The sequence below is a fragment of the Delphinapterus leucas genome, unplaced genomic scaffold (assembly GCF_059928025.1).
Source record: "Delphinapterus leucas isolate spDelLeu-1000000601 "Yukka" unplaced genomic scaffold, BTC_Dleu_Yukka2 spDelLeu_asBTCV2_sq78, whole genome shotgun sequence".
In the NCBI taxonomy this organism is placed as follows: Eukaryota; Metazoa; Chordata; class Mammalia; order Artiodactyla; family Monodontidae; genus Delphinapterus; species Delphinapterus leucas.
Window position 1 is genome coordinate 217818 of NW_028322287.1, and position 24511 is coordinate 242328.

Here is a 24511-nt window from a genome sequence, read left to right on the forward strand (position 1 = left end):
GCCAGAACACCCCATCAAAAATCCAAAGCTGCCCGTTCCACTCCCCTGCTTAAACACTTTCAAGAGCTCTCTCTGCACTGTTCTCAGGAGTGAGCACAAATGCCTTTCCCAGGAGGGCTTCTCCTGACCTCGCCCCATCTCTATCAGCCCCTGCCTCACCCTCTATGCTCTAGGAATAGCTGACTGCCGTGGCAATGCTACAGTTAGTTCACACGGCTCCCCTGCTTGGCATGCCTTTCCCACCAGATTCTCCCAAATTCTGCACATCTTTCAAGGCTCAGTTCAGGCATCACCCCCTCAAGGAAGGCTCCGCTGATGCCTCAGATTGGACTAAGTACCCCTCCTGACAGCGACTGACATTAGGTGTTTATGGGTCTGTTTCCCTCCTTAAACTCCCCAAAGACCTTGTTTATCTCATCCATCCATCCATCCATTCATCCATCCAACCAACCATCCATCCATCTATCCATTAATCCATCTATCCAGCCATCCAATCATACGTCCATCCATCCAGCCATCATCCATTCATCCATCCATCCATCCGACAAAAATGCCCCAAGAGCCTGTGTTGGGCCAGGCACTAGGAATACAACAGTTAACAAGACAGACATGGTTGCTGCCCTTGGGCAGCTGCAGTCCAGCAATGGAAACAATAAGAACATGTGGCAGCTCCTCCCCCCGCCCCCCCTCCACACACACACACACAGCAGCTGCACCGTGTAAGCTCTAGAGCCAGGCTCCCTGGGTTCAAATCCTGATTCCACCGCTTGTTAGCTGTGAAACCTGGGACAAATTACTTCATTTCTCGGTGCCTCGAAAATTAGAACACTCATACCTACCTCACAGGGTTGTTGGGAGGATTAAAAGAGCTAACAGATGTAAATCAATGGGAAGTAACCATAACCCTGCCTGGCACATAACAAATGCTTTCTAAGGGTTAGCTGTTCTCCTTGTTGATGGGGCAACAGGGGCACTTAGGACAGGGCCCCGCCCTGGATGTAGGGCCACGTGATGCATTCGCTTTTTGTGCCCCTATGCCTGACATACAGGTGCTCAGGAAGTATTCACTGGGCCACGCTGGTGAGCCCTGCAAAGATGGTTCAGCACCCAAGGCTCACAGAGCTGGAAGTCATGTGCGTAACATTTGACCCGACTCGCCCAATTTTGCGGAAGAGATGGAGGCTCACCAAGTGAGTTAGCAGGAGGAGAGCGCCAGCCCCCAGATCTCCTGACTTCCCAGCTGATGTCTCCTGCCCTATTCCAAGAAGGCTCTTGTCCCCAGAGACGGCGCAGCTGCTCTGCATCTTCCACAGGCTCTCATTATCCACAGCAGAAAGGCTGCTCACCACCTAGGTCACCTCTTTTATCTCCCTGCTTCCCCTTCTCACACCTCTCCTCCAAGCCCGTTTTCTTTTTCTCTGTCTCGTGCCCTGTGGTTCTCTTATTTCCAATGGGAAATCTGGCCTTTCAAAAAGGCCACCAGGGCTTCCCTGGTGGCGCAGTGGTTGAGAGTCCGCCTGCCGATGCAGGGGGCAGGGGACACGGGTTCGTGCCCCGGTCTGGGAAGATCCCACATGCCGCGGAGCGGCTGGGCCCGTGAGCCATGGCCGCTGAGCCTGCGCGTCCAGAGCCTGTGCTCCACAATGGGAGAGGCCACAGCAGTGAGAGGCCCGCGTACCGCAAAAAACAAAACAAAACAAAAAAAGACCACCAGAGAGCGTGGTCTTCCTCAGGGAGCAGCTCAAACAAATCACAGGAGCAAGTGCAATCCCCAGGCCCCCCAGTCCCTCTCCCGCTCCCACTGGATGGGGGAAGGCTTCTCCTCCCTCTCCAGAAAGTTTCATTTTGCCTTCTCTGGGAGTCAGTCATTTTTGGATGCTCCAAGTTTCAGAAGGCAGATCCCCCAGGGACCTGGGTGCAGCCTGAAGGCCCAGTAACAGCTCTCATCTGAAAGCCAGATCCCGTATTTCCAGCCAAACACATAACTCTTACCCATCCGCCAGCTTGCTCTGGTTCCCAGTAGTGGCCTTTGAATGACACGCCATTCTTTGGCACTGCTGACTTGATGACAAGTGGCAATCCAGCAGGACGTTTTTAGAGGCTGTGGGATTTACAGAACCTGCTCTGCTAGGAAACTCTTCCTTTCACACCTCAACTGGCCTGGAAGGTGGCAAGAGAATGTGACACAGAAAAAATAAATCCTAGAGTGCTGTGTGATGTTCTTTATTACTTTCTGTGGTTGGGTTATAGCATCAGTTATAAGTACCCTGAGCTTCACCTACCCTTGTGTCTGCACCTCTGCTGGGTGTGTTCACACATGTGTGTCTGAGGCTCACAGCGGCACAGAGGCTGGTCACTAGCCAGGGCATCCAATCCTGAGAGTGCAAATATATTCAAGTTCTGGGAATTTATCTTCACATCTCACGGTAATGAGTATACCACACAGATCTGCCTTGATAATAAGAGTCGTGGACAGAGTTCTAAAAACAGGGGTAGTAAATTTCATCTCCACACCTTACTATTGAAGAATTCATTATATGACCCTGTATGGCAACAGCCACTGGCCATGAAGATGTTTGCCCCGCATATGAGATGTTATGAGTCTTCCTTTATCTTTCTTGGAATGGCTACAGCAGACCCATTCTTTTGAACAACAAAAAGATGGAAAATCATTTTTTTTCAGAAGAGAAAAACCATCTGCCTTCCCAACAAAACCCTTTCTACATTTTTGTATGAAAGACAATCTCTAGTAGACCTTTTTCTTGCCAAAGGGAACTTTTACCTAGCCTAAGGGGAATTTCTCTTTGGCCCTCTACCTAGCGCAGAACTCACCTTGAGAAGTTCATTCAGTATGTGCCTTAATAATTCATCTGTACATGAGGCAGCCCAATTTAATGCATATAAAGGAGAGCAGGCAGCCTGGGGAATCAGACCTGAATTAAACCCCCAACCTGCACCTGATTAGTAGGGGGACCACACGTCCCTGTTTATGGCTGTTATCCCAGCTTATTCATTAATTTAATAGCACCCCTTTCAGTCACAGAAGTGTTCAGGTTTAGATGATAAATTATATGATCACCTTATATTTACGTGAGTCACTGCAGGCAGGACACTTAACTTTCCCATACTGTGGTTTTACATGTGTTTTATGAAAACAAGGGATTCTAATTTACAGGGCTGTCATAAGCATGAAATTACACAGTGTGCTCAAGGCTTGGTTCCCAGGAGTACCCAGCACTCCCACAAACACCAGCTACGTGCTCAAGAGGTCCATTTTCCAGAAAAAGCATTACTCTGTATGTGGGGTCTTTAGATTGTCAGTTTGAAGGCGGGACCTGTATTTTCCATTTTTCATTGTGGTAAGATCTATAAAACAGTAACGGCATCTGTGTCCAGCAGCTGCACAATTAATTCCACCAACTCTGACCAGGAAGTGAATTGCTTATGGATATTTCAACTCCTATATTCTAGATCTTCTGAACTTCATTTACTCTCTCCACAAAGGTAGGGTTAAGATTAAAATTCACCCCAAACCAGACCTGTATGAAAAGGAGGCCAAGTGCACGTGGCTCACAACCAGAAGTGGGTGAGGGATAAGAGATCCTTCAAACTGAGCGAAAGCCCTACCCCTCAGCCAATTAATCTGGTGAATTTCTTGCTTTCTCTAGCCAAAAAAAACAAACAAACAGCCTTACCAATCCAATGATAGGATAGTTCCTCGATAAAAAGATCTGAGGTATCTCATTTTAAAAATTAGGCCAGGGACTTCCCTGGTGGTTTAGTGGTTAAGACTCTGTACTTCCAATGCAGGGGGCATGGGTTCCATCCCTAGTCGAGGAACTAAGATTCCACACGCCCCATGGCGCGGCCGAAGCATAAATAAATAAGAATTAGGCCAAATAGTACCCACAGTCTTGTACATGAATCTGTGATAGCATCATCATCTCAGGAAGCAACGGAATTTGCTGTTCTCTTTTACAAAAAGAGAGAGAAATGCTATCACTTCATTGACAAGCTTGTTAAAGACACCTATGTTCTCTTTAGTCTGACATGAGCCGTAACAATATCTTGTAATGGGGCTGCTCCTATTTCTTGAAGGGAGTGGCTTCGACTCAATGAGAAATTTGATCAATAACTAAACCCACAACAACCTGCCAAGACTAAACCAGGAAGAAATAGAAAATATGAACAGACTAATCACAAGCACTGAAATTGAAACTGTGATTAAAAATCTTCCAACAAACAAAAGCCCAGGACCAGATGGCTTCACAGGCGAATTCTATCAAACATTTAGAGAAGAGTTAACACCTATCCTTCTCAAACTCTTCCAAACTATAGCAGAGGGAGGAACACTCCCAAACTCATTCTACGAGGCCACCATCACCCTGATACCAAAACCAGACAAGGATGTCACAAAGAAAGAAAACTACAGGCCAATATCACTGATGAACATAGATGCAAAAATCCTCAACAAGATACTAGCAAACAGAATCCAACAGCACATTAAAAGGATCATACACCATGATCAAGTGGGGTTTATTCCAGGAATGCAAGGATTCTTCAATATATGCAAATCAATCAACGTGATACACCATATTAACAAATTGAAGGAGAAAAACCATATGATCATCTCAATAAATGCAGAGAAAGCTTTTGACAAAATTCAACACCCATTTATGATAAAAACCCTGCAGAAAGCAGGCAAGAGGGAACTTTCCTCAACATAATAAAGGCCATATATGACAAACCCACAGCCAACATCGTCCTCAATGGTGGAAAACTGAAACCATTTCCACTAAGATCAAGAACAAGACAAGGTTGCCCACTCTCACCACTCTTATTCAACATAGTTTTGGAAGTTATAGCCACAACAATCAGAGAAGAAAAAAGAATCCAAATCGGAAAAGAAGAAGTAAAGCTGTCACTGTTTGCAGATGACATGATACTATACATAGAGAATCCCAAAGATGCTACCAGAAAACTACTACAGCTAATCAATGAATTTGGTAAAGTAGCAGGTTACAAAATTAATGCACAGAAATCTCTGGCATTCCTATACACTAATGATGAAAAATCTGAAAATGAAATTAAGAAAACACTCCCATTTACCATTGCAGCAAAAAGAATAAAATATCTAGGAATAAACCTACCTAAGGAGACAAAAGACCTGTATGCAGAAAATTATAAGACACTGATGAAAGAAATTAAAGATGATACAAATAGATGGAGAGATATACCATGTTCTTGGATTGGAAGAATCAACATTGTGAAAATGACTCTACTACCCAAAGCAATCTACAGATCCAATGCAATCCCTGTCAAACTACCACTGGCATTTTTCACAGAACTAAAACAAAAAATTTCACAATTTGTATGGAAACACAAAAGACCCCGAATAGCCAAAGTAATCTTAAGAACGAAAAATGGAGCTGGAGGAATCAGGCTCCCTGACTTCAGACTATACTACAAAGCTACAGTAATCAAGAGAGTATGGTTCTGGCACAAAAACAGAAATATAGATCAATGGAACAGGATAGAAAGCCCAGAGATAAACCCATGCACATATGGTCACCTTATCTTGATTAAGGAGGCAAGAATATACAGTGGAGAAAAGACAGCCTCTTCAATAAGTGGTGCTGGGAAAACTGGACAGGTACATGTAAAAGTATGAGATTAGAACACTCCCTAACACCATACACAAAAATAAGCTCAAAATGGATTAAAGATCTAAATGTAAGGCCAGAAACTATCAAACTCTTAGAGGAAAACATAGGCAGAACACTCTATGACATAAATCACAGCAAGATCCTTTTTGACCCACCTCCTAGAGAAATGGAAATAAAAACAAAAATAAACAAATGGGACCTAATGAAACTTAAAAGCTTTTGCACAGCAAAGGAAACCATAAACAAGACCAAAAGACAATCCTCAGAATGGGAGAAAATATTTGCAAATGAAGCAACTGACAAAGGATTAATCTCCAAAATTTACAAGCAGCTCATGCAGCTCAATAACAAAAAAACAAACAACCCAATCCAAAAATGGGCAGAAGACCTGAATAGACATTTCTCCAAAGAAGATATACAGACGGTCAACAAACACATGAAAGAATGCTCAACATCATTAATCATTAGAGAAATGCAAATCAAAACTATATCATCTCACACCGGTCAGAATGGCCATCATCAAAAAATCTAGAAACAATAAATGCTGGAGAGGGTGTGGAGAAAAGGGAACACTCTTGCACTGCTGATGGGAATGTAAATTGATACAGCCACTATGGAGAACAGTATGAAGGTTCCTTAAGAAACTACAAATAGAACTACCATATGACCCAGCAATCCCACTACTGGGCATATACCCTGAGAAAACCATAATTCAAAAAGAGTCATGTACCAAAATGTTCATTGCAGCTCTGTTTACAATAGCTAGAAGATGGAAACAACCTAAGTGTCCATCATCGGATGAGTGGATAAAGAAGATGTGGCACATATATACAATGGAATATTACTCAGCCATAAAAAGAAATGAAATTGAGTTATTTGTAGTGAGGTGGATGGACCTAGAGTCTGTCATACAGAGTTAAGTAAGTCAGAAAGACAAATACCGTGTGCTAATACATATATATGGAAATCTAAGGGAAAAAAATGTCATGAAGAACCTAGGGGTAAGACTGGAATAAAGACACAGACCTACTAGAGAATGGACTTGAGGATATGGGGAGGGGGAAGGGTAAGCTGTGACAAAGCGAGAGAGTGGCATGGACATATATACACTAACAAACGTAAGGTAGATAGCTAGTGGGAAGCAGCCGCATAGCACAGGGAGATCAGCTCGGTACTTTGTGACCACCTAGAGGGGTGGGATAGGGAGGGTGGGAAGGAGGGAGATGCAAGAGGGAAGGGATATGGGAACATATGAACATGTATAACTGATTCACTTTGTTATAAAGCAGAAACTAACACCAGTGTAAAGCAATTATACTCCAATAAAGATATTTTGTTATTTTTTAAAAAAAATTTTAACAACTAAACCCACAGAAAAATGAAGGCACAACATTTGAAACTATTCGATTCCAATCTTATAATATTTTCTGAAACAAAGAACCAAACAATATGATTCCCATTATTATTTTATATGATTGCCCAAGGTATTAGTAGTATTGGATGTGTGAAGATCCCTCCCATGATTAACTTCTAAAGAATTAGAAAGGAAATGTTCAGCATTTTCATGCTCTAAATATAGATTTAGAAGCTGTGAGAGGAAAAAGATGCACATGGCAGCACAGCAATGACTCGAAGAACGGTGCAGTAAGCTACTCTGTGGCAAAGTCATTTCCTCTCAGCAGAAGTTTCCAGAAACAGAAAAAGGCTGACGCCACTCCCAGAAATCCAGTTACAGCTGGGGCACAGCCTCTAAGGTGGACTCACTGGGCAGCAAGGTAGCAACCAGGACAAAGGGCACCCCTTAGGAAGCTGTCTACCTCCAACCCAAACCCTGCTTTCTGAGAAATGCCCCTTCCCCCGCAAATCAGGAAAACACCCAGGCAGCCGTTGACGCAACATATTTCTTGGGCAATGGGGTACTTCATAGGGCCGTGCTGTGATTCTATCACTTTGAAGTGCACAAAGAGGGAAACATAAGTTGGGCTGTACACAGGGACTCCTCCTGCAGAATGTCTGTGGGTTTTCTCCACTTGAAAAGCAGACCCAGAAACCACACTTCTGTTAAGGATTCAGATAATCAGTCCGTTTGGCTTTAAATGCATCTTGTATGGAGTAGTGATCAATACAAGCCTTGCCAGAGGACTGTTCTGACAAACTTGCCTCCTTTTGTATGATAAAAGAATGACCCAAGGGCAGGTCAAGCACAATTCTTTGACCAGGTCTAAGAAAAAAATGAGCCAACTGGAGATAAGCCCACACCCCCTCTACACCCATACCTGGCAGTCTTGGGGAAAGGCTGAGTCACGAGGTGGTCAACTCCTCAATGAATGGAAGAGACAGCGCAGCGGTGGGGTGTGTAGTGTCCAGAGCGCTCCCCAATTCTACTCCACGATTTCGGTACGACCCACCCCTTGGCGGATAGGTGAGATGGTACCCCTTCTCCAAATGTTTGAAATGTATAAAATAAAATACATAGGATTACAGAGGAAGTCAATTATATTTAAATATGGTTACCAAAAACTTTTAAAATTGTGACATAATAACACATATGCTTGGGACTTCCCTGGTGGCACAGTGGTTAGGAACCTGCCTGCCAATGCAGGGGACACAGGTTCGAGCCCTGGTCCGGGAAGATCCCACATGCCACAGAGCAACTAAGCCCGTGCGCCACAACTACTGAGCCCGGGTACCTAGAGCCCGTGCTCTGCAACAAGCGGGCCCACCGCAATGGGAGGCCTGTGCACTGCAATGAAGAGTAGCCCCCGCTCACCGCAACTAGAGAGGAAGCCCGCGCGCAGCAATGAAGACCCAACGCAGCCAATAAATAAATAAATAAACAAACAAATAAAATTGCTAAAAAAACCCCACACATATGCTCGTTTATTAATACATTAAATAACACTATCTAGCAGCATGTAATAACCACCATAATTTCTAAGTCATAATGAACATGATATTTCAAGATTATCTGCTAGCCATCTAAAATCTGATATGAAAATATGGGCTTCTTATTGGTGACAAAGTCACAGACAATGCTAATATTACTGTGGTTTGTGGCCAACATCCAAAAGTTAAGGGATTGCTCAATTTTGGTTAGCGGTGAGTGAAAATCAAGGTGTAATACTTTCCCATGCAAGCTCACAGATCCCCTTGAATCTCTGCAAAGAGGGCTGCAGTAGCTCACATGAAACTCATGCGATAATCTGATTTCATCCCCTACTCTTACAGCTCTTCCAGAATCATGAGACCCACAACAGAGCCGGAACCCGGCAGTAGAATCAACCACTTATAAGGGAGCAGGGAGGATCTACCACAAGGAGGGTCGGCCACCCATGGAAGAAGCAGAATGGGCCAACAACTCTACTTCCTTTTTCTCCATCAGTTGTACCCAACGTGTGGGCTACAGTTTTTTTATTTTTTAAACGGTTAGTGTTAAGAGTTATTTAATTCAGTTGACTCACGGGTGGGGGGACTACTTTGCAAATCATTTCCCCTAGTGTGGTGTTCTAAACGTTATTAGCCCCAGAGTTCAAGGCTTATAGCAAACTTCTAACACCCCTTTACTCCCTGAAATCAAATTCTTAGATAACCTTCCTAAAGACATTTTCAAACATATGTATTTATTGCTTTAATAGTAATATAAATGAGAATAAAAGGAAAATAATTTATAACAAACTGAACATGTATTTCAATATGCAATTAGTTGGGCAAGACCAATCTAGAAGGCTTAAGAAGTTGTTAGATGCTTGTATTTTATATAAAATAAAACAACAGGTGAGTTACAAGTGTGGACTGCCACAGGTGACATGATGTTATGGGGGGGGTTTCCAAAATGGCAAACACCTCTTGGTAAATTTCCCAATAAAACAAAGCACAATCTTTCTTCATTGACTGGAAAAGTCAACGTTTATTTGCAACATGCAAAATACTCTTCATGTATAAGTTAGGTCTCTAGGTTCAGGTAATAAATGGGTTTTGTCATCCACAATCATCTTGTTACCAAATTGGCCCACCAGACCTGCGCCAGGCAAAGCCCCCCTAGTCTTCACCGAGGATGCTCTTTTTCAGATTGGATTCGAGTAGCCAATAACCAAACCAATGCTGAGACTGGAACAGCACAAGCTGTATTCAGTAGCCAAAGACTGGAGAGGAGGGGACCTAGTTTGCAAATCAACTTAACCCAATTCCGACAGAGACACCAAATATATAGGAGGGTGGAGATTAAAGATTGGGATTTGGAAACAGTGGGAGAAACACTGATGAGTTATCTGAGAAGAGGGGTGTGGTTTGGACCTGGAACTGTACCAACTCTCCCTTTCAGTCATTGCATGGGCTTTTCCAGTGGCTGTCATGGCAATCGTCAAGTGTCATGGCGCCTGTGGGTGTGTCATTTAGCATGTTAATATATTACAATGAGCGTATAATGAGGCTCAAGGTCTACAGGAAGGTAAATCTTCTGTCATCTTGGGCCTAGTTGATTCTAACCAACACTTTTTTTTTTTTTTTTTTCTCTTTGCAGCTTCCACCTGAAACTTAGATCAGATTTGGTTTCTATTCAAGGGAGGGGCAGGGGTATGATTCTGGGGCAACAGCCATGGTAATAGTCTCATAGTGAGACACAGGATACACGTAGGGGTGTAAGACTATTCTACCCATCACAGATGTTGGCATCCCTGGTCCCCATCCAGTAAATGGTAGTAGCACACCTAACTCACTGACAACCAAAACTGTCCCCTAAATTTCTAAAATGCCCCCAATAAACTCCCTAGAGCTAGCCAAAATCCACATTGCAGTACCCACGCTCTGCCCACCTCTGGGTGACGTCAAGCTGGACCGCTCAGGGGACACTGCCCAGGAAACTTGCATTTGCATAATAAGAGAAAGATCAGTCTTGCTGAGTGGCTTACCCAGTAACAAGCGCCCTTACCCAGAGTTCTGCCCTTGGGACACAAAAAGCAGAACAAGGCAGGGAAAAGAATTAAGCAGTGAGGCAGATGGAGGCAGCAAGGAAGCAAGGGGGTTCCTGGGGTCCCTGGGGTCCCCAGAGCTTTGATCCCAGGCTGCTGGCAGCTCACAGCTCTGTTCCTGTAGCCCTGAGGTGAATTCTCCACTTGTGCTGAAGCAAGCTCCAGCGGGTTTGTGTTGCCAGCACCCAAAAGAGTCCTTATTCATTACACACGTCCAATCACCTGCTGGGAAGGCCACCCACCTGAACTAAGGAGGGCAGCTCACATCAAAAATGTTTAGAAAGGACTTCCCTGGTGGCGCAGTGGTTGAGAGTCTGCCTGCCGATGCAGGGGAACACGGGTTCATGCCCCGGTTCGGGAAGATCCCACACGCCGCGGAGCGGCTGGGCCCGTGAGCCATGGCCGCTGAGCCTGCGCGTCCGGAGCCTGTGCTCCGCAACGGGAGAGGCCACAACAGTGAGAGGCCCGCGTACCGCAAAAAAAAAAAAAAAAACAAGTTTAGAAGGACCTATTGTTTTTCGAAGAACCTACTTTATTTGGGGGACGCTGCTCAGACTTTTACCAAAGCTCCCCACGCTGTGCTTGAAGCTCATGCGGTTTTGACTCCGTTCTCACTACCAGTAAATAAATGGGCCGGTGCCCATTCTTCACCTGGCATTTCAGAGTCTAGAAAGACAGATCCAGATCCTTCTGAAGCCTCTTCTGCCTCAGCCCCTTCATTAGCCACGCAACATAGTAACAATGTTGTCCTCCCCGGGCAGGCTTGGGAAATTCAGATATCGGAGAAATTTAGCCTTTAAGGGCCCAATTAGATATCTGAGTAAAAAGGGAAAAAAAATTTTCCATAGACTTTCCAACTCCATAAGCCCATGATTTAATGTCTCTAAATTTTATTGTGCTCAGAATTAATATCACCCTAATTCAGAAAGGTGTTCTAAAAGAACCCAAGCTGACTGTTGTTCAACCTCTTCCACTAATGGACTCCATTATGTCACAAAAAAAGGCACTGCTGGAATCTAATGAATAAATAACTAGCACTTGAATAGAATTTGTGTCCATTTTAATGCCAGCTACTTTCCACAAGAAAGCCTCATTTAAATTAGAAAGCGGGGAGAGGGGGGAGCATGCTTATAATGAAACACTTCCGAAAAGCTTGAAAAGTTTCCTGTATAAGCCAATCAGGTATAACGTTAAATAGCAAAAACTTAATTGTTGAATCTAAGTGAATAAACCAGAGAATTTGAGTGTAACACAGGAAAAGGGTTAGTTTTCACATCTGCCGGATTTGTTTAGTGTAATTTCCAGAAGAGTTATCAGGAGAGCTAATAGTCCCTTGAACGGTGTGTCTTCTAAATGGAGGCTCACAACTCACCAATGGGTTATGAAACCAATTCAGGACAAGGGTCAGAAAACTTTGTCTTCAAGAGCAGGAGAGTAAATACCTTAGGCTTTGCAGGCCAGATGTCTCTGTCACAACTGCTTGACTCTACCATTGTAACTTGAAAGCAGCCATAAACAATCTTTGCGTTCCAACCAAACCTTATTTACAAAATGGGCTGCAGGCCACAGCGCTGACTCCAGACCAGAATTTTTTCAGGAAATGAAAGGGTAGAAAACATCAGAGGCCATGAGAGGTAGAAGGGTAGGTACTATCTCATGAAAGTTTTCTTGCTGCTATACACACATGTATATGTGAGTTCTGGTCAATATGTATTTCTTACTGTAGGTTGAGGGTCAAAAGCCACCATGTTAGAAATGATAAATAGTTTGAGAAGAAAAAAACAATTCTTCTTCTGACTGAAACTGATAAGAGTTTACAGGACTTTCATGTTTAAAAAACAAGAAAGAAAAAGGGGTAGATATAATGGGCAAGTTCTTAAGCCTAACGTATAATCTTAAAAGAATATTTTAAAATATATTAAAATTTGAAAAAAGAATATGAATTAGTTACAAGTAGTCCAAAATGATCTTCAAAAGGACGCTAAAACTGCTTCTTATGCTATGCAAACATCTGATCTGAGCTGGGCATCAGTTAGCAATGGCTGCATAACAAAGTTCCCCCAGAACTCTGTGGCTTAAAATAATCATCAATGCTTTCCACAACTCTACAGGTCAGCTGGCTGGTTGGTTCTGATGACCTAGGACAGGCTTAACTAATCTTGGCAAGATAAGTTCAGGAGACTTCGACCAGCATGAAGTTCAGCTGGGGGCTGGCTAGTCCAGGAGAGCCTCAGCTGACACAACTTGGCTCATTCCCCTGCATCTCTCAGTCCCTCCCTTAGACTAGCCCAGGCACGCTTTCATGGGGCTGGCAGGGATCTGAGCGAGCACGCCTAGCTGTGTAAAAGGTCAATCAGAAACTCGTAGGCTCTTAAACTGTTTATATGGCATCTGCTAACATCCCAGGAACCAAAGCAGTCAGGTGGCCAGTAGTGGGGAAGGGGAAGGATGGGGACTAGTAAGTTACAAGGCAAAGAGTGTGGATACACGGAGGCCATTAATTGGGGCCATTAGCGCAATCAATCTGCCACAGACGTTATTTACTATTTGTCATCATCACCTTGGCAGAAGCAGAGAGATTTTACATTATTTTAAGCTTTCCCATTACCATTTCTCACTTTGGTTTTCCATTATCACTTCTAAGGCAGGAAGGCAGAGTGAAAAGAACATAGGCTTTGGAATCAATGTGATCCAGTTCTGCAGCCTGGCTCCGCCACTTCTGGCTACATGACCCTGTGCAGGTCTCCTTTGCACCTCAGTTTCCTCATCATAAAAATAGGACTACTGGGCTTCCCTGGTGGCGCAGTGGTTGAGAGTCTGCCTGCCGATGCAGGGGACACGGGTTCGTGCCCCGGTCCGGGAAGATCCCACGTGCCGCGGAGCGGCTGGGCCCGTGAGCCATGGCCGCTGAGCCTGCGCATCCGGATCCTGTGCTCCACAACGGGAGAGGCCGTGGCGGTGAGAGGCCCACGTACCGCAAAAAAAAAAAAAATAGGACTACTAACATAACATCAGCCGGAACACGAAATGTGTGTAGCTCAATGTCTGGCCACCTCAGATCTCAAATCTTAGACACTGTTTGCAAACAGTTAGCTTAAATATATTCAAAAAGATGAGGAAAAAGGCAATAGGAAAATTTCCTGAGAAGTGAAGTTTCTCGACAGAAAAGTACAGTTCCTTCACATAAAAACTAGAAAACCATTTCTTTACAAAGAGTTTTGGGGACTGTGGCAGCAAAAAAATGGCCCCCAAGGATGTCCACATTCTAATCCCTGAAGCCTGTGAATACAGGACAGGTGTGATGAAGCCATGGACCTTGAAACGAGATTATCCTGGATTATCTGGGTGGACCAATCTAATCACATAGATCCTTAAAGTCAGAGAATCTTTCCTCGCTGTGGTCCCAGCCTGATGGCAGAGGGACACGGAGTCAGCCCAACATTGCTGGTTTTGAAGCTGGAGGAACGGGCAGGAGCCTGTGAATGTGTGTAGCCACTAGAAGATAAAGGGGCAAGGCAAAGGATTCTCCCCTAAAGCTTCTAGAAGGAATGGACAACTTGATTTTAGCCAGTAAGACCCGTGTTGGACCTCTGACCTACAACATAACATAATAAGACAATGAATTTGTGTTGCCTTAAGCCACCCAGTCTGTTGTTATTTGTTAAAGCAGTAACAGAAAGATGATGTAACTTGTCATCTTTATACAAAGGCTGACAATGAGGAAATAGAAAAGTCTCTCTTGAAGCCACTGAACCAGAAGGAAGAGACTGTGGAACCTGGAGAACACTAACCAGGCATGGCATCAGAATCGGAAAGCTGTATCTGATCCTGGTTATAAGGGCAATGAAAGGAAAGGCAGTATGACCGAATAAGCAACTCATTAACCAGGAAAACACTTTATTGCAGGCCACAGGGAAATACAAAAAAATCATTATTTATCCATACAATCTCCAAGGATCCCCTGGCTATAGCTGACAAGCATGTACTAGGGGAAAAGCCATATTTTAAAACTACTCCCACAGAAACTTTCTACAGGTTTCATTTAAGTGATGGCTATTCCAGAGATACGCAGCTGCGACTCTGATCACTTCCACTTCTGTTTATAGATAACAGGACAATAAGGTAACAAGCCCTAGTGGTGTGTGGACATGAACACACACACACACACACACACACACAAAGTCTCAATTTGTTGGGCTTCCTGAGCCCACAAATAATGCTCACAGTGAGGGATAAAAAAGTGTACAAAAAGTCCACTGATTGATTTGAAAAACAGAACTCCAAACCGGCACAAAGAGGACCCCAAAATTAGGAATAGCTCTAAGAATATTCTTAAGGACAGATTAAAGAAACTACAGTCGATGACTGTGCTGGGTTCAGCCCGGAAGTCACACTAGTAAAATCCCACAGATGCAGGAGACACTGAGAGATGCCTCATTTGATGGAAGAGAAACCAGAACCACCCAGCGCCGAACTGACCTGCCTGAGGACAGCCCTCTAACTGCGGAGAGGCCCCGCCTGAGGACAGCCCTCTAACTGCGGAGAGGCCCCACCTGCCTGAGCCGGAGCTAACGCATGACACCATGCTGCCCAGCTGATCACGTGACTCTTGTGTCGGGCCCGTGCAAGGCTATGCGGCTTCCGATCATACCTACAGAGCTCCAGACTCGTGCTGTGAAACCCCTGGAGCCAGATGTAACTTTTTAACCAACCTGGGGGAAAAAAACTCTCCCTTTCTGGAGCTCCCATCAGAATAGGAAATAAGGAATGGTGAAATATAGAAGAAAGTTGATAACATTTGCCTGTACTAAATTATGTACCATGAAAGATTACCCACATATAATGTCACCTTTAAATCTACCAAGCACAGTGGTTAGGCATCACAGAAGGGGAGGAGGGGGAAATGGACCATTATTAGTTGCTGGAGCTGAGAACTCTGTTAAAGAAGGTAGGCCATCCCGATGGACAGAGGGGCTGGAAGCTATGTTTGAAAGGATCTCACATCAGAATGGGACTCCTCATATGATGAACAATATTGGGGAGGGAGATGGAGGAAAGCATCCCTTCCCCTCCAAGTCCCCACTTAGGGCGCCTCTAACCTTGGTGGCTTTGAAAAATTCTAGGAGATGGGGTAAGGGAAGCATACAAACACAAATACTAAGACAAGTATGGAAGGAAAACAGAAAGATCATACTTAGCAAGAGGCAAAGACAGTGCTTTCCTAAACAAGATGTGTAAGAGAAAGAATTGGTCATTTAGAAAACTCCTCAGTGGAATAAACACTAGTAAACAAAAAAATCAGAGTTGAAAATAACAGACGGTCCAAAAAAAAAGCAGCTGCAAGGAGACTGATATCAAAGTCTCTATTCTTTCAACATAGATGTTTCAAAGGGAAGCAGCGATGAAGGTATACAGAGAATTTGGTCCAGTGCAAATTCTTAGCCACTTTCCCCGGGGCGCTGTGCCACAGAACCACAGAACTCTGTGAGCCTGGTCATCTTCTGCTCTTTGAATCTCAATTTCCCAAGAGGGGAAAGAAAAAAAAAATAGCTTCACTAGGGGAAGCTGGCTAAGCCGGTTATTTCTAGGCTGAGAAGGACGGACCGTGGCCTCTTATTTCTAAACATACAAAAACACACATCCCAAAAGATAGTGATCATAAAGGGCTGGTTCTTCTTAGGTAAGCATTTCAACTGTCTACTAAAGATTCTGCCAGCAAAGGCAAAAACAACTTGAGTTTTTCCTCAATCTTTTTTTATTCAATAAGGGAATTTTATTTCTTTATTCTACACTTCCTTTGCCACATGTGTAAGATTATACAACTTTAGGACTGAACAGAACGTTGGAGCTCGTTCAATCCCCTCCTACTTTCCAACATAAGAACTGAAGCCCAAAGCGGTCATATGGGCTGAATTAATGTGTTCTTCATTTGCATACTGCTTTATAACTGAACTTAACTCTTCTGTGTGGGCCCTGACCAGGCCTAGACTTTAAACTTTTGAGCAGCTAGGGACTATGTATTAACCAGAAATGTTCAGAATCAGGAACAGGTGAGAGCAATGTCATGTCTGATGCAAGCCCGGTCATATGTAAGGAATAAGATGAAAGGAAATGGTGCTTGCTGGCACGCCAAATGGGAAAATTCCACGAAGCACGAAAATCCCGGTGGTCGGAGGAATATTTTGCAGGGCCTTAGCTCTCTTTCTAGGATCCCACAGATACTAAGGGAATGTCTTCACAGGCCCTTCCTTGGAAATGTTGAGAAATAGCCCTGACTCCTCTGCCAGGTTACCCCCGGCCCACCCCATGCTCCTAAAGGGTGGAAATCAACACTGAGAGGGGCCAGGAGCTGTAAGACAGAGACTGACACTGCAGAGACTGACACAGAGAGACAGAGGGAGAGAGAGAAAATGAATATTTAAGAGTGAAATGTAAAATCCATCCCGGGCCAAATTCCTAAGATGTCAAACTTAAAAGGTGACATGAGCAAGGGAGCACCTCATGTAAAGGCACGTAAGTTGCTTACATCCTCCCATTTGGGGCTGGAGAAAGGAGTGGGGCACACCCACCTGTTCCCCACCAGATTGCAGGGTGAGGCTGGGTGTGGGCACACAGGGTTCTGCGAGTGGGTGGGACAGACGCCAAATGACCATCACATTCTCTTCCTGGGTCATTTCTCTAAACAAGGCAGGCACACATCTGTTATCAGCTGTTGTCACTTGTCCCTGAGGGACCAAGGCCCAGTTTGGCCACTGCTGTCAGCCAGAGGGACTTCGAGCAAGTCCTTCTACCTCCCTGCACCTCCAGGACCGCAGCTAAAAAGAGAAAGGACGCAGGGAGATCTCCCTGAGGTCCCTTCCAACCCCTGAGTGCCTAAGACTCCTCTTGGCTTTGGTTGGAAAGCCGGCGCTGGCCAGTACAGGGTGAGCTTGCTAGCCTAAACAACTAAGCACAGTCCAGCTAACGCGGGCTCGGGACCTAGACCACCCGGGTTCGAATCCTTACCCTGCCGCAAGTGGCTAGCTGTGCGTGGCCCTGGCCAGCTTTCACAACCTCCCAATTCCTCAGTCTCCCTACTGTGGAAACTGGGAATAACAATACCATCCACCTCGGCGTTGTAGCGAGGAGTAAATGGGAGAAGAAAGAAGCCTTTGCAATCGTGTCACCTCTAGAAGATACAGATACATTTTTCATCACCATCGCTCCGAGTTTCCTCGCCCACCTGCTCTCGACACTTCTCCACCCAGACATACCATCTCCGCTGATCACCAACATAACACACTCCCATGGGTGGACGGAGACATGAAAGAGATCCAAAACTATCATAGCGGAGCACTGTTCTGTGTGGGATATTAAAAAAGCATCTTACCAGCATGCCAGGCCTTAGAAGCGGCTATGCCGAGAATGCAGCCCTAAGGAGTGGCGTTTAAGCAGGAGTCGGTGGGCGGAGCTTAGGCAGGAGTCAGTGGGCGGCGGTACCCATGCCCTCAGCGGCCATCGCCCCCAAATTACAGAGGGTGTAAATCAGTGAGGCTGTTATTCTTCTACGGATAACGCTGAAATGCTGACATTTTTGAAAAAGTAAATCAGTTGCAAACACCAGTACTTAACTCTTACAGGTAACGAAGTACTTGCATACACCTCGCTCCTGAGTTCATGAGCAACAGGGTGGAGAAATATTCCTTAGCCATCCTAGGTAACCGCCCCAGCTGGGGCCAAGGTCCGGCAGGCGTTAACTGCTGGGGGTGCCCATTTACAGGGAGAACTGCACCCTGCCCCCCGCAAACCCAGCCCAGATAGCTTATCCCTCTTGCTCATCCAGATCTGTGAGGCTGGACAAAGGGCCCGGATAGGAAGGACCCTGGTTCTCTTTCCAGAAGGTTAGGTGTTCAGACAAGAGAGCGGTGGGATTTTGAAGAAATAAAGTGATTCCTCCAACCTTTCCCATGCACACATACAGCTTTCCAGATATGACAAAGTCGGGGAAGGAGGCACTTCGTTGTGGAAATGAAAAAACAAACACATAAATACAACAGTCCAAGTTGGCAAATAGAGATGGAGTCCCAACTCTTCCAGCTGAGAACGTGGTTACAGTACTAAGGCTCCTGGGACCCATTTTGGCGGTTTCCAAGAGCTATTAATTTGCCTTAATACACTGAAAGAGAAGGTGAGATGAATTAAAAGTGAGACGGTAATTTTGAAGGAGGATGTACGCCTTCATACCCAGCACCAGCGCCCACCATGTATGGCTCAAGGTGGCTGCCTGATAAACACCCCATGAGAACCTACAGCTGGCACTGAGGTCACAACTATGCTTGGACTTCGCGTGTTGACCCAGGATGTGACATAGTATGAGGACATGGCTTAGATTAGCAACTTTAAGAAGAGGGGTTTAGGGAGATCTAGACTCAATTTCAAACAGGAATTTAAAAGTTTAGCCATTTATTCAATATCCTGGGATAAACCATAACAGAAAAGAATATAAAAAAGGAATGTCTATATGTGTATAACTGAGTCACTTTGCTGTACAGCAGAGATTGACACAACCTTGTAAATCAACTACACTTCAATTTTTTAAAAAATTCTTTTTAACTGAAGCCATCTTCTGGCTATTATGAGTGACTCTAGGGCTTCCCTGGTGGCACAGTGGTTGAGAGCCCGTCTGCCGATGCGGGGGACACAGGTTTGTGCCCCGGTCCGGGAAGATCCCACATGCCGCGGAGCGGCTGGGCCCGTGAGCCATGGCCGCTGAGCCTGCGCGTCCGGAGCCTGTGCTCCGCAACGGGAGACGCCACAACAGTGAGAGGCCCGCGTACTGAAAAAAAAAAAAAAAAAAAAAAAGAGTGACTCTATACTTCAAAGCAATTATGAACTTTAAAGGCAGCCTAGTAAAACATGCCCTGGCAAGTACCAAATTTATTTCTGACCCAAACCTCTCCACTGTCACCCACCTGGCACTCTCCCCCAAATATAAAGGTATTACCTCTCTTTTTTTTAAGGTACCTAGATTCTATATCTTTTTTTTTTTGCTGGATTTTAGTTCCCCGACCAGGGATCAAACCCGGACCCTCGGGGTGAGAGCGCACAGTCCTAACCACTGGAGGGCCAGGGAATTCCCTAAAGTACCTAGATTCTGAAACACACACACCTTCCTTCAGCCAAAACTGTTACTTTTGGCTGACACCTGGTGTCACCTGACACCGGGACCCTTCCCCAAACTTTGCCATCCCCTATAACAAACCCCAGAGATAATCCTCCTGACAGCACGGGCTTTCCGGAGAGCTACTGTGACAACATCGGCTCAGAACGCCACCTCCAACCACCACGCCACCCTCCTACAGCCAGTAAGCCAAGACACACAAAGAGGACGGAATAAGAGTCCTCAATGCTCTTTAGGCCTCTAGGGAAGGAGCAGAGCAACTACCTGCCTGGAGGACCAGAGTGCAAAAGGACAGGAACTTTCCAACCCAAGCAAGACTTGGGGTGGGAAAACTGCTCTGGGCATTTTCCAGACATCTCTGCAGGGGATACTGGTCACTGTCTGTCCCCCCCCCCCAAAAATCAACCTGAGAGTGACTCTGCAGTGACTTAGATCCCGAACTACATGGAACATTAGGAAAAGTCATGTCAAATATCAGAGTGACATCTAGAATGATCGCGAGGAGGCTCACTTCTCAGTGGAGGAACCAAAGGCCAGGAACCAAAGGCCCCCTTGGCTAGGATCACAGGGGGACTCTGCTGTTGCAATGCTTTTGGAGGCCAGCTGGGCAGAAGGCTGGCTGGTTATTTTTAAACTAAGAAAACTGAATGAGAAGGTATCAAATTTGAATTCTTGTGATCTCCTGAGGTCCTTTCCAGCTCCAAGATGCTACCAAAGAACACTGCATATGCACATACATATGCACACGCTTCTTTATAAAAACGTATATACGGATGTGTGAATATATATAAATGAGTACTATATTCACACTTCCAAACACAAAGCACTTGAAATGCGCACTGCTGAGGCGATTCAGAGGCCCACGAGGCTGGAACACAGATGCAACTGGCAGATCTGAGCAGAGCCACCAGCCCTCCTGAGACTACAGTCACCTTAAAACCAACCTGCAGCTGCTTGTGTAGGTGTGAACCCTGCCAAGCCCCAAAGCAGGACTGCAGACGCCTTTCTTCCAGTGACTCTAGTCACAAGTGTCCCAAACTCAGGAAGGCGGGCTGGAACAAAGGAGGGGAAGAAAAGAAAAGCCCAAACCTCTGTCCAGGCACCCAGCTCTGCCAGAGCCAGGGATCGGGGCAGAGCAGCATCCTTCTCCTCTTGCCCTGTCCCTCCAAGAGGCAAAAAGGTCACCCTCTTCCCGCTCTGCCATCACCTCCTTGCTCAGGGCCTCTCCTCTTCAAGTTGACTGCACGGACATCAAGTTGGTAACTGGAGAAACTAAAAAGGCCTCTAGAAAGGAGAGCTGTGCTCTAATCCTAACCAAGCCAAACAAATTTGAGGGAGCCTATCTCAGCCCTGAACAATAACAGCAAAAAGAATCTGCGGTTTGGGGCGGGGGGGGGGGGGAAGGTGGTACGAAAATTTATTTATTAAGAAAGATCTGTGATGGTGTGCCTATCATGGGAAACAGTTTGGTGATTTTCTCCAATCAAAGACAAGGAAGTTCTGATCCTGAGTCAAGGCTCAGGATGTGGGTAGCTAAACTGGGGAGAGGGTGGGGGGGAGGTGGGCGGTAGGGGGTGTGTCTCTCGGAGTAAAAACCCACCAAGTCCCTCAGGTCCTGACAATGAACGGGGGTGGGTCGTACCAGCTTCCCACTTGCCTCTCTAGAGAATGAGATCCTACCTCTAACACTTGGATCTGAGTTGTTTACAGGTGCAGTGCTGTCATGCCACGGAACCCCGCACAAACCTCAGCTTTCCCCTCCTCAACTTCACAGCCCCAGAAGTGCCCAGCCTTCCCTAACTGTGCCGCCAGAGCCGGGTGCAGACAGCGGCGTCCGCCCTGGGCCGGGCCTGGCAGTCAATGTCAGGAGTACCCGGCCACAGACCTCGACTCCGGCATTTCTGAAAACCTTATGCGTCTCCAGGTTACCGCAGTGCCCAAGCGCCCAGCACCCTGTTGGCGCTACAAACGCGGCCCGGCAACGCAAGCGCCACCTCTTCCCTCTTCCGCGCGGCAGCTACGAAACCACGGCATTGTGTGTGACAGCGAGTGTGTGAGCGAACGTCCCCGGGCTCACACACCCCCTTCCACCCGGTCTGCTCACGGCGCCCGGTCTGTGCGCGCGGCGAGCGCATCGCGAGCCGGTGCCCCCATCAAGAGGCCTCACCGCCAGGCCTCTGGCCACCCGGCCTCGGACCTGACCTCGGGAAGCTGGGGGTAACGTCCACGCCCCCATTCTCGGCCGCGGGAGCGACCGGCGAGAGCAGCCCTGGGAGCCGGGCAAAGGCGAGGCAAGGGCCGAGGGGACGCGAAAGGGCGACTGGAGGGCGCCGCGCCCCCAAGTTTGCCAGCCGCGGGCCGGGAGGGGGCCAGGAGGGGGCCGGGGCGGCTCGCGACTCGGCAGGAAGTTCCCAGGGCTGCACTGAGCATGCTCTCGGGGATTATGTGCGCGGGTGTGGGCTCTGCGCTCCCCGCAGCCTCTCCGGCCAGGCAGCCTCCGGAGCGCGCCAGCGGGATCGTGGGCCCACGGAGGTCCCTTAAGGGTGGGGGGCACCCCCGGGCTTCCCTGGTCCCCAAGACCAGAGCGCCCGCCCGCCGCATCCCCCTTCCCCCGGGGCCGGGAGCCAGCCTCCCTTGTTGTTCCTCCCCACTGGCCGGTGGCTGAGTCCGCCCTGCGCGCCCAGGTCCCGGGGACCCCAGCCCGGCCCACACCCGCAGCGTGACCCCACCAGGCTCCTCCGCGGTCCGAGCGCCCCTCTACCATCCCTGGCCGCTCGCCTCCAGCCCGCGCAACCAAAGCCTCCCCCGGACAGTCCCTTGAAAAGCCCAAACCCCCCACTTCCCAGGGGCCATGGGGGCCTGCAGTCTCCCCTGAGAAGGGGTTGCCCCGGGTAGGTGGGCGCCTCCAGGCGCGTCCCCGGCTGCACTCCTGGCTGTCTCAGAGCGTCCGGGGCACCCACGCAGGCGGCGGAGGGGCGGCGGGCGGAAGCCCCCAGCCGCGCAGCCCACGGAGCAGACTCTCCCCCCGCCTCCCGCGCCCAGCTCCCCGCGCCCTCCGCGGTCCCCTCTACGTTCATCTCCCCGTGGAGATGGAAAGCTGCGACGCGATCGCCCCGACCCACTGGCTCTCACCTCCTTGTTGAGGAGCAGCAGCAGCAGCAGCCGGGAGTGCCTGCCAGCTGCCGTCCCCGGGGGGACCCAAGGCTCCGCGGGGCACGGGGTCGCGGCACCCCGAGCCTGCGGCGGGGCTACCTGGGCTGGATCGAGCCCGGGGCCGCCGCGGCAGCCGCGGGAGCCGCAGGGCCGCCACCGAGCGGGCCGCGGCAGGGACGGTCTGCAAACTCTCAGCCCTGGCGGGGCCGCGCACGGCGCGTCCACACTCGGCCTGGACACTGCAGAGACGCTCCTCGGGGGCTCAGCTGATCGGGGGGGGGGGGTCTGGCTTCAAATTCTTCCTACCCTCCCCTCTCGACCTCTCCAACTTCTCCCCGCTTCTGGGCTCGCAGCTCTCTAAGGCAGGGATTCCGGCCGGGGACGTTCGGCAAACTCCCCGCCCTCCCCGCGGAGCTCTCAGCCAATTCGGAACGCCCCAGCCTCTCAGGGGCCGTCTGCAAACTACCAACCCTGTCGGAGAGGACTTTACCAACCTCTCAATTCCGCAACCCGAAGGCAGCAAGGGAGACACTTCGCGGCCACAAATACTGTTCTAGCAAGGTCAGGGGCAAATGTGCAAATGCTGATGTGACAATGCATCCTCCAGAGAGGTGCAGTCCAGGCCTCTCAGCACCAGGGGCCTTCCAGCAGTTAAGCTCAGTGACGGGAGATTATGGACTCAACCATCTACCGGACGGGCAGCTTGAATCAATGCCCTGAGCCTCAGTTTCCATCTTTGTAGAATGCGCTTTATGAAGCAGTATATGTTTCTGCCACTTGGTTGCTGTGACCTTGAGCAACCCGCTTAACCATTTGAATTCAACTTCTTTATCTACGAACATAATAAATGGGTCTTCTTGAGGTTATTCTGAAGATGAAATAAAATATATGTAAAGTACTTAGCAATAACCTGGCACATAGTAGGCACTCAACAAATGAATTCCATTTCTTTTTCTCTTTCCCACTCCCGCCCCCGGATTTTATGAACACTCTGGACTGGCTAGCTGAACACTGTACTGTTGTAAATTCAGAAAGAAATAAAACACATCCCATACCCTGAAGGCACCACAAAGAACATTGACTGACACCACATATTAAATCCAACCAAGCCCCAGGAGACAGAATGCTGTACAACGCTAAGCATTACAGATCCTTGTTAAGTATAGTATCTGGAATGGAATGAGAGTGACCTGGTGAATTACCTAGGGGTGGAAATTACAAGGTTCATAACCCCATCAAGTTCCAAGCCCTGTAACCAGCCACTACATCAAGTCACTGTATGAAGGTTTATGTTCAAATTTCCCTTACCTTCCCTGCAGAATTTCTCCACCCCCATTTCACTGTCCCCCCTGGGGTCTTCTTTCTTAAACTCAGATCACCCTACTCTGCTGCCCACCCTTCCGAGCAGAGGCGTTTAAAACCTGAAGATCATGGAATTCTTAGACCCTAGAAATGACTTAGTCCAAGTCCTTCACTTTGTAAGTAAGCTCTCAGGGCCACCCAGCTGGTTGGGGAGGTCTCCCGTCTCCAGGATCTTAGTAGAGAACACATCCTGTAGCACCTCT

General features: G+C 47.4%; 1 protein-coding gene across 2 annotated transcripts in view; it reads right to left on the reverse strand.

Annotated features, from left to right (window-relative positions):
• Nucleotides 1-23320, reverse strand: part of LOC149743804 (alpha-1,6-mannosylglycoprotein 6-beta-N-acetylglucosaminyltransferase A) — a 239955-nt gene extending 216635 nt beyond the window's left edge. Inside the window, exon 1 of one of the 2 annotated variants that reach the window (XM_089906141.1) lies at nucleotides 22926-23320. The gene's annotated coding sequence lies outside the window, so the exon portion shown is untranslated. The remainder of the gene's footprint in view (nucleotides 1-22925) is intronic. The other variant, XM_089906140.1, reaches the window with a different exon arrangement.
• Between the last annotated feature and the right edge of the window lie 1191 nt (nucleotides 23321-24511).